This window comes from Triticum aestivum, chromosome 6B (assembly GCF_018294505.1).
Source record: "Triticum aestivum cultivar Chinese Spring chromosome 6B, IWGSC CS RefSeq v2.1, whole genome shotgun sequence".
In the NCBI taxonomy this organism is placed as follows: Eukaryota; Viridiplantae; Streptophyta; class Magnoliopsida; order Poales; family Poaceae; genus Triticum; species Triticum aestivum.
In genome coordinates, this window is record NC_057810.1 from 635,042,294 (window position 1) to 635,051,667 (window position 9,374).

General features: G+C 51.0%; 1 pseudogene; it reads left to right on the top strand.

Annotated features, from left to right (window-relative positions):
- The first annotated feature begins 5,505 nt into the window (after positions 1–5,505).
- LOC123134630 (UDP-glycosyltransferase 88B1-like) lies at positions 5,506–7,475 on the top strand (annotated as a pseudogene).
- The last annotated feature ends 1,899 nt before the right edge of the window (positions 7,476–9,374 follow it).

A 9,374-nucleotide genomic window follows, 5' to 3' on the forward strand; every position in this document is an offset into this window, starting at 1 on the left:
AGGGGGAGGTTTATTCTCCCACATACCCATTCGCTTCGCCCCCCTTGTTCCTCTTCGTCTCTCCAGCAACGCCTCGCCGCGGGAGGGCTCCGACGGACCTTCTTCTCCGGGGCGTCCCTCTCCATTTCCTTTGGTGGAGTCGATCCCCACCTCGTCCTCTTGCCATGGATGCCGGTATTGCCCATGTTCCTCCTCTCTTTTTGTCTAGATTTCAGATCTAGCATCTTAGGGGCAATAGTGGTTGCATCTCTAGATTTTTGGCTAAATCTAGGCTTGAGTAGGTTGGAGAAGGCAACTAGACTATTTGGATTAGTGTTTGGTCAGAGTATTTTTGAATTTGGCAGGCCAGTAGTGCCGGATCTGACCACGGTAGTAGGGAACCGCTGTTTCCCTGCTCCGAGTGGTACTACCGCTCTCATTGGAGCGGTACTACCGCTTGGGCGGTACTGCCGCTTCTAGGTCACGGTACTACCGCTGCCTGCCAAGTTCCATCATGTTCCTACCATTCCTTGATCTCTTTTGTTGTGTTTGTTGGCTTATGCTCGTTCTTTCTGGTTGTTTCGCATGTTCTTGTGTCTGGTTCCAGGTGATGAACATCCTGAGCATCAAGCTCACCGTATCAACCCCGGTCGTGCCACATCGAAGCGCTACCGCACATCTGAGTCAGCAAAAGGTTCCTCTAGTGCTCCACCTCCACCTCAACTCAAGAAGAAGTCTGCCGTCAAGCCGAAGCCAAAGGGTAAAACTGTTCCTCAATTGAATGCCAAGGAATTCTGGGCAAGGCATCGCCGCAACCCCTATGTGGAAGACAAAGAACCCACTTTGGTCAACCGTCCGTTCTGGAACCGCTTTGAGTTTGCCATCTTCTTTGATGTGCTCAAGGCCAAGAAGAATCTCTATGTTGATGTGCTCTCCATCGACACGGACTATATGGAGAAGGATCCTGAGTACTTTGGTGAAGCTCTTCAGACGTGCTCTCAGCTGAACATTCTCAAAATCATGCAGTTCAACAAGGACTATGATGCAGATATGGTGGCTCAATTCTATGCCACTGTCCATCTAGGGACTAATGAGGACATGACTCTGACTTGGATGACCAATGGCAAGTTGCTTTCTCTCAAGTGGAAGGCTTTCATGGAGTTACTTGGGGTGGAAGATCACGGGCTTGAGACTCCTGTCGGCTTTCGGCCTCACCGCAGCACAACCTCCACTCACAAGCAAGCCCTCTGGCCCTACTACACTCTGAAGATCAACCCTGACACTAAGAAGGAAACATATGAGCTGCCAACCTTTCTGTACATTCTTCACCATGTCTTCCGTGAGACTCTCTTCCCTCATATCGGGAATCTGGATATGGTTCACTCCTATCTCATGGACATGCTTCTCTTCTGCCAGCATGAGAAGGAAGCAAACACTGGCGAGTCCCTGGACATTTCTCATGTTATGTGGTCTGAGCTCTTATCTGCTATCTCTGAGCGCAAGTGCCCGATCTATGGACCGTTCATCATGTTGCTCATTGAGAAGGCCTGGGATCAGGTCTATCCCAAGGTTATGCTAGAGACTGGAGAGTTGGTGTCTCATGAGATCGAGCGTCTGAGGAAGAAGGAGAACTGGGGCACCCAGGTCCCTAAAACTGAGGGTACATCTTCTGCTGCTGCCATGGAGACCGAGGAGGAGGCTTTGGCTGATGATGACGATGACTATGAGCCTTCTGGGGTAGAGCCCTCTTGGGAAAAGAAGCTCAAGCTCAAGTTGAAGAAGCTTTTCTGCATGAAGTCTCATGGTCAGTACATGACTCATGTGGCTAAGAAGAAGGCCAGGGGGCGTCACAAGGAGCTCATCCGTCAGTTGGGTGCCACCGTTAACAGTGGATCTGAGGACCAGCTAACTAAGGAGGAGGAGTGGATTCAGCAGCACTGCCCATGGACATATTCAGACGCCGAGCAGTTTCTGACTGACGACGGCAGTGCAGACGATCCCGCTGGGATATGATGTTCGAGACCCTCGCTTGCTATCACCTGGAGCCATAGCAACACTCCTTCCCTTTTTGGTGTCTCGGTGCCAAAGGGGAGAGAGTTTAGGGATTTGTGTCGTTGTTTGATTTGCGAGTGTGTCTTTGTGGTGTCGTTGTGTTTTCTCGCCATTTGCTTTGTTTTGTTTTGTACCAGTGAGACCTAAGTTCCAGACATATGGTGTGAGACATATGCTACCTTATATTTTTTTATCATTATCTATGTCTATCTAGTCCTTCGGCATCTTATGAGTTGCATGCTTATCCTGTTATATACTCTGCTCTCATATATCCTGCTTAGGTTGTTGGTATCTAAAATGTAGGGGGAGCCTTGATCCTAGTATGTGTGCCATGCAGTCCAAAGCACTTATCTAGATAGCACACATCTAGGGGGAGCCCGTCTATATTTTAGAGTTGTGGGGTTTGCGCATGTCCTATGTCTTTTCCCGTTTGTGCAAATCCCGTATTGTCATCAATCCACCAAAAAGGGGGATATTGTAAGGGCATATTTATCCCTATGGTGTTTTGGTGATTGATGACAATGCCTTTGCGGACTAATCGTGTGCATTGAGCTTTTCAGAGATTCATCCTTTGGCACGAGACGATGCCCTCCCCTCGGTGTGTTTTTCAAGACGGTGCAGCTCTTTCGTTTCTATGTTGGTGGACTAGTTTCGTAGGAGTCACCGTACTATCAAGAGGGGATCCGCTTTGGTAAGGCTAGGGTGGAATCAACACGTACACATCCTTATCGCACCCGCTGAACCTTCCCGCTTCAATGGAGTACTCTTTCCCCCCTCTGTTTGCTTGGTCTGGTCCCATCGGTACTACCGCAGGCCACAGCGGTAGTACCGCCCAAGCACAATAAGCGGTAGTACTGCGCCTCAGCGGTAGTACCGCTGCGGCTCTGTGCTCCTACCGCCTCGACTCGAGGGCCCCTTTTCTCATGTCGGGTTTTGCGGCACTAGCTGCGGCAGTAGAAGCGGTAGTACCGCTCCCAAGCGGTAGTACCGCCCTTACCACCGCGGTAGTACCGCTCAGGGTCTAGGACCTCGCTCCTTTCCTTTGCGCGATAGTACCGCTAGGTGGGACGGTAGTACCGCTGGCTCAGCAGTAGTACCGCCCACCCCAGCGGTAGTACCGCTCTCTGTGGGGCTGCTTGGGGGGTAACGGTTGGATTGTTCCCCCCACTATATAAGGGGGTCTTCTTCCTCAAAGTTGACCTACCTCTTCCCCCAAAAGCTCCATTGTTGCTCCAATCAAACTTGTTGATTTGCTAGGGATAGGTTGAGAAGGCCCTGATCTACACTTCCACCAAGAGAAATTTGATTCCCCCCACTAATCCCTAGCGGATCTTGTTACTCTTGGGTGTTTGAGCACCCTAGACAGTTGAGGTCACCGCGGAGTCATAGTCCATTGTGGTGAAGCTTCGTGGTGTCGTTGGGAGCCTCCAATTAAGTTATGGAGATAGCCCCAACCTTGTTTGTAAAGGTTCGGTCGCCGCCTTCAAGGGCACCAATAGTGGAATCATGGCATCTCGCATTATGTGAGGGCGTGAGGAGAATACGGTGGCCTAGTGGCTTCTTGGGGAGCATTGTGCCTCCACACCGCTCTAACGGAGACGTACTTCCCCTCAAAAGGAAGGAACTTCGGTAACACATCCTCGTCTCCATCGGCTCCATTCTTGGTTATCTCGTGCCTTTACTTGTGCAAGCTTATTTGTGTTGTATCCCTTGCTTGCTTGTGTACTTATTGTTGTTGCATCATATAGCTTGCTCACCTAGTTACATATTTAGACAACCTACTTTGATGCAAAGTTTAATTTGGTAAAGAAAAACTAAAAATTGTTAGTTGCCTATTCACCCCCCCTCTAGTCAACTATATCGATCCTTTCACTAAGGTTACTGAGATAGTCACATCGAGCAATGATATGGAGCATATTGAGGTGGCCTTGCCTGATGGTTTGGTTGGCGAGGTGCCTCCCTTTGTCTCCTCTTCGGCGACGCTTGCTTCAGGGGGCACTACCAATATGTTGTCTTCTGGGTCCGAGGAGCCACTTGGTGATATTGGTGCGCCATCTACCACCCTGTTGGATGAGTTCCTAAGCAGTTTCAGTTGCGCGGCGCCGGGGTCCTTGCTCGAAGAACCGATTCATGTGCAGATTGACGGTGCATCTACTTGTTCCGAGAGGCGCAGTGGACGTTTGGATAAGAAGAACAGAAACTGCAACATTCCTACTACCAAGCACGCCGAATATAGATTAGCGGAGGCTTATGGGGAACTGCCGAAGGGGATGACACCTAAGAAAGGCTCCGAGGAGGATGTGCAAGAGAATATGAACACTTATCTCCGGATGTACAAGAAACTGCTTACGCCGACGTTGATCCAGGCAATTCGTGCATTGGTGGAGGCCAATGGTTGATCTCATTTTTCAAAAGGTTAGGTGCGAGTTCACATCTTGTCGCAGGCATGTTCTTGAGGTTGCAGTGGTTGTCTTGGTCGGGTATGTTGTGTTGACGATGGTCTTGGGCCTCGGCACCCTTGTATCTGGCTCGGACGACGCCCCTTGAGTGCTAGCCCGGTGTGTTGGGTCTTCGCCGGTTTCCCTTAATTAACCGATGCCATGTATGATTTTTGGGTCCAGTTTCCCTTATTAACCGGACCAACTCTCTTCTTCTATATGCAATGCGGGAGCTCCCCGCCCTCTGACGAGGTTTCGTCAAAAATATTTCAATATGGACTACATACAGACTGAAATGGGTGAACAAACATACTAAAATGCGTCTGTATACATCGATTCAGAGAAAAGTTAGAACATCTTATATTTTTAACGGAGGGAGCAAGTTGTAAGTCGCTCATTAAAAGATTGAGTTGGTTTCAGTGCAAACATAATGACTTGTCTTCATTGCTATTTGTAGGTTTTAGTTTCGCGTGTGGAAAGGTTTGGGTGATACTGACGAGTGAAGATGATCCTACAGCCCAAAAGTGTTCCTTGTTCATGCTCCCGCTTTAATTGTTTCCCGGAGATTTCAACATTGGGTGGCAGAAAGCTTTTCAAGTGGTTTTGGGCCAGCCATTTTCCGCGGGACCATAAAAAAGAGGGCCATTTTCACCAACTTTTGGGACCAATACCGTACGTTCACTCTGGCCACAGCTTCCACCCTCGCAATCGCACTAGCCGCTCGGCTCTAACAGTGCCTGTAACCATCAGGGATCACCGACAAGATTCAACGGCACAGCATTCATCGCCTATCATCATCATGTCAGACCTGGCGTGGTTTAAACGTTCTTATAGTATTTTTTTACGGAGGGAGTATGAATGATCGAATTGCTAGCTAGTTCGTCGCCTATTATCATCATGTCATACCGGAGAACAAACCAGACTCCCTCCCAATTGCAAGTGTCTCTCTACTTTATTCGCAAAAAAAGAAGTGTCTCTCTACTTGGACCACACGCGCTATTCGTGCTGGTGCTGCGTACGGCGATCGACCACACAACCATCGATCGATCGAAGCATCGCTCGTCACACCACGAGGCTTTTCTGCCTTTAAAATTGAGATGCGCTGCGTCGTCACGAGTTCATATCCTCCCTGCGTGTGCGAGAGAGAGAGAGAGAGAGAGAGAGAGAGAGACCATGGGGACGAAGACGGTCGTTCTGTACCCGGGCCTCTCCGTGAGCCACTTCGTCCCGATGATGCGGCTCGCGGGGCCCCTCCTCGACCACGGCTACGGCGTCTCCGTCGCGCTCATCGACACCGGTGTCAAGGAGGACATCGCCTTCGGCGCCGTCGTCCGCCGCGTCGCCGCCTCCATGCCGTCCGTCCGCTTCCACACTCTCCCGGCCGTGGAGGACCCGCCCAAGCTGGCCCGGGACGGGCAGTTCGTGCTCACGTACCTCCACCTCGTGAGCCGCTACAACGAGCGCCTCCACGACTTCCTATGCTCCATGCGCGTCCATGCCGTGGTCGTGGACTCCCTGTCCAATGCGGCGCTCGCCGTCGTCAAGAGGCTCGGGATCCCTGGCTACACCTTGTTCACCTCGAGCGCCGCCACCTTCGTCGCCTTCGCCCAGCTCCCTACGGTCCTTGCAGAGGGCGGCCCGAGCTTCAAGGAGCTGGGACCTGGGAGACACCCCTCTCGAGCTATTCGGCCTTCCACCCATGCCGGCTTCGCATCTGTTGGGCGAGGTGCTCGAGGACCCGGAGAGCGACACATACAAGGCGATGATGGCCTTGCTGTGCCGGATCCTGGAGGCCGACGGCACACTGGTAAACACGTTCGAGTCGTTGGAGGCTCGGGCCGTGGCTGCTCTCAAGGACCCTCGTTGTGTCCCCGGCTGGGTATTGCCTCCGGTGTACTGCGTCGGTCCATTTGTCGGCAGCATCGCCGATGCCGAGGCAAAAGAGCGGCACGAGTGCCTCGCCTGGCTAGACGGCCAACCGGACCGCAGCGTCGTGTTCCTTTGCTTCGGGAGCATAGGCACTGGAAACCACTCTGAAGAGCAGCTCAGGGAGATCGCCGTTGGCCTCGACAAGTCCGGCCACCGCTTCTTGTGGGTTGTGCGAGCCCCTGCCAGCGACAACCCGGAGAAGCCACACGACCCCAGTGCCAACCCGGACCTCGACACGCTCCTGCCGGACGGTTTCATGGAGCGAACTAACGGCCGTGGCCTCGTCGTCAAGCTGTGGGCGCCACAGGTGGACGTCCTCCGCCACAGGGCCACGGGGGCGTTCGTGACGCACTGCGGGTGGAATTCGGTGCTGGAGGGCGTCACGGCGGGCGTGCCGATGCTGTGCTGGCCGTTGTACTCGGAGCAGAAGATGAACAAGGTGCACATGGTGGGGGACATGGGGATCGCCACGGAGATGGTCGGGTGGCAGCAGGGGCTGGTCAAGGCCGGCGAGGTAGAGGCCAAGGTAAGGCTTGTGATGGAGTCTGAGGAGGGTAGAGAGCTCAGAGCACGGGCGACGGCGCACAAGGAAGCCGCGGCTGTGGCTTGCAACGACGGCGGGTCGTCGCGCTTGGCGTTTGCCCAGTTCCTGGCCGACGTGGCCAGCCGGCAGGATCGGGCTTGCAGCGGGGAAGTGATACATGGGAGTGGGTGATGCATGAGCTTGGCATGCCGTACATGTTGCATCAGTATGGGGCTGCGTGTATTTACCTTTTTTTCCGTTTGTAAAGAGCTAGCGCCGGTATGTTTGCGTGACATTCGGTGCGGGGCTGGAAGATAGATGTATGGTGGAGATTCCCCAACACCCGACCCCCTCGCAATAATTCAAGAAATGCTTATGTTTCCCTCAAAAAAAAGAAATGCTTATGTGTAGCATACACGACGACAGGGTATACAACGCTACCGAGATCAATGTGTCGAAGATTCATGTAGCTATTTTTAGTGATATACTCCTTCGGTTACCGCTTAAGCGAGTAGCTATGTCAAAAAGAATCAACAACTCCTTTCGTTCAGAAATATCCCACCCATCCTATAAAGCTTGTCTTGCATTTGTCTAGATATAAATGCATCTGGCATGTTTTAGTAGTTTCAAGAAGAAACAAAATGTGTGCTCGGCAAACCTTATAAAAAGACTTTTGAGTGTTAACATAAATAAAAAATAAATAACTACTGTAGTTAAGTAACATGTGTCTGATGTCTGTGAGTGATAAATAGCCAAGGGTTTCTATATGTTTGCATTAATTCAATTTTTGTGCTTGATGTCTTTGAAGCCGCCGTTTGCAGAAATATCGAGAACGTCGGCTTAAGAAGGAGCGGAAACATTCGATTCAACAAGCACATCGACAACGGGCAAATGAGTTTAGTCAGCTTCTAGTGTTCCATCCGAAGGCTTCTTAGTCATGGAAGTGGCGTCCTCTCGATCTCTTTAGTGTCCCACTAGCCATGCCGCGCGCCTTAATGAGACTGGGCATCACTATGTCAACGTATGAAGTATGGAACATCATGCCGAAGAGGAACAACAGATGCCTCATCAACGTCTCGTGAGGTGTGCCGCATGGTACTACTGAATTTTTTTTGAGAAGCACTACTGGAATCAGGGAATTTGCCGTTAGCTAGTTCTTTGCCGTCCGCTAGCGGACGACAAAGAAGGTCTGTGCCGTCCGCTTCCAAAAAACAGATGGCAAAGAACTACCAGATGGCAAAGATACAATTTGCCATCTGTCAGTTGTTTGCCGTCAGCCAGCCGACGACAAAGGGCCCAAAGGCAGACGGCAAAGAGACTAGCTAGGCCCCACCAGGGCGTGGAGCTAGCTAGGTCAAATATTTGCCGTTCGACATATCTTTGCCTTCGCTAGCGGACGGCAAAGAATTTTCCTAACTAACCGCCGTGCCCCCCACCCCCCGGCCCACCCCCCTCTCTCTCTGGCAGACGGCGAGCTGACCTGTTTGGTGACTTTGCCGTCTGTGGCAGACGACAAAGGCTGGAGAGGTTTGCCGTCTGTAGAGGACGGCAAAGAGCTGGGTGGAGTGACGCGTCTGCTGACGTCAGAAGGCGGACGGCAAAGGGGGAGGGGCATGTTTGCCATCTACTGGCAGACAGCAAAGCCTCCCGTTAACCACCTAACATGGCTAACGCCTGTTATTTGCCGTCCATGTTCTTGTCGTTTGCCACCGACGGCAAAGGGTCTTTGTCGTCCGCTTTGAGAAATCAGACAGCAAATAACCTATTTACTGTAGCTTTCTTTGCCGGGTAGCTTTGCTGTCTGGGACTGACGACAAAGAGGTTTGCCGTCCTCTTTCGGTTCCTTTGCCGTCTGCCATGGCAGACGTCAACCGTGTAGGGATAGCCAAGTTCATAATGTCCTTCTATCCCGCTCTCTCTCTCTGTGGTGGTGGTGGTGGTGGGGGGGGGGGGTGTCAGGAAGAGGGCTGATTTCTTTAGAGCTAGAGTTGTGTAGCAAGGTAATAAAGATAAGAAAAAAACAAACTATTTAGTGAGATGGTCTAAGGTGAGTTCGCCTAAAAAGCAAGGAGGATTAGGGGTTCTCAACTTAGACCTCATGAATAAAGCTCTCCTTGCTAAATAGCTTTGGAAGCTTGAAACTTAGGAGGGTCTTTGGGAAACTATTTTGTTAGAGAAGTATGTTAAAGGAAAATGTCTTTCTAGGATAAAAGAGAAATCGGGCGATTCCCAGTTTTGGGTGGGACTCCTATCTGTGAAAGAATTTTTCTTTAAGTATGTCAAGAAGAAAGTTGGTAATAGTGAAAACATCGGGTTTCGGGAGGACTGGTGGTTATATGATAAATCACTTAACCAATCATGCCCGAGGTTATATAATTTGTGCTTTATAAAAAATATAAAATTGAATTATGTTATTAATAGTGATTGGGATCGTTTTTAATTTAGGACTCTCT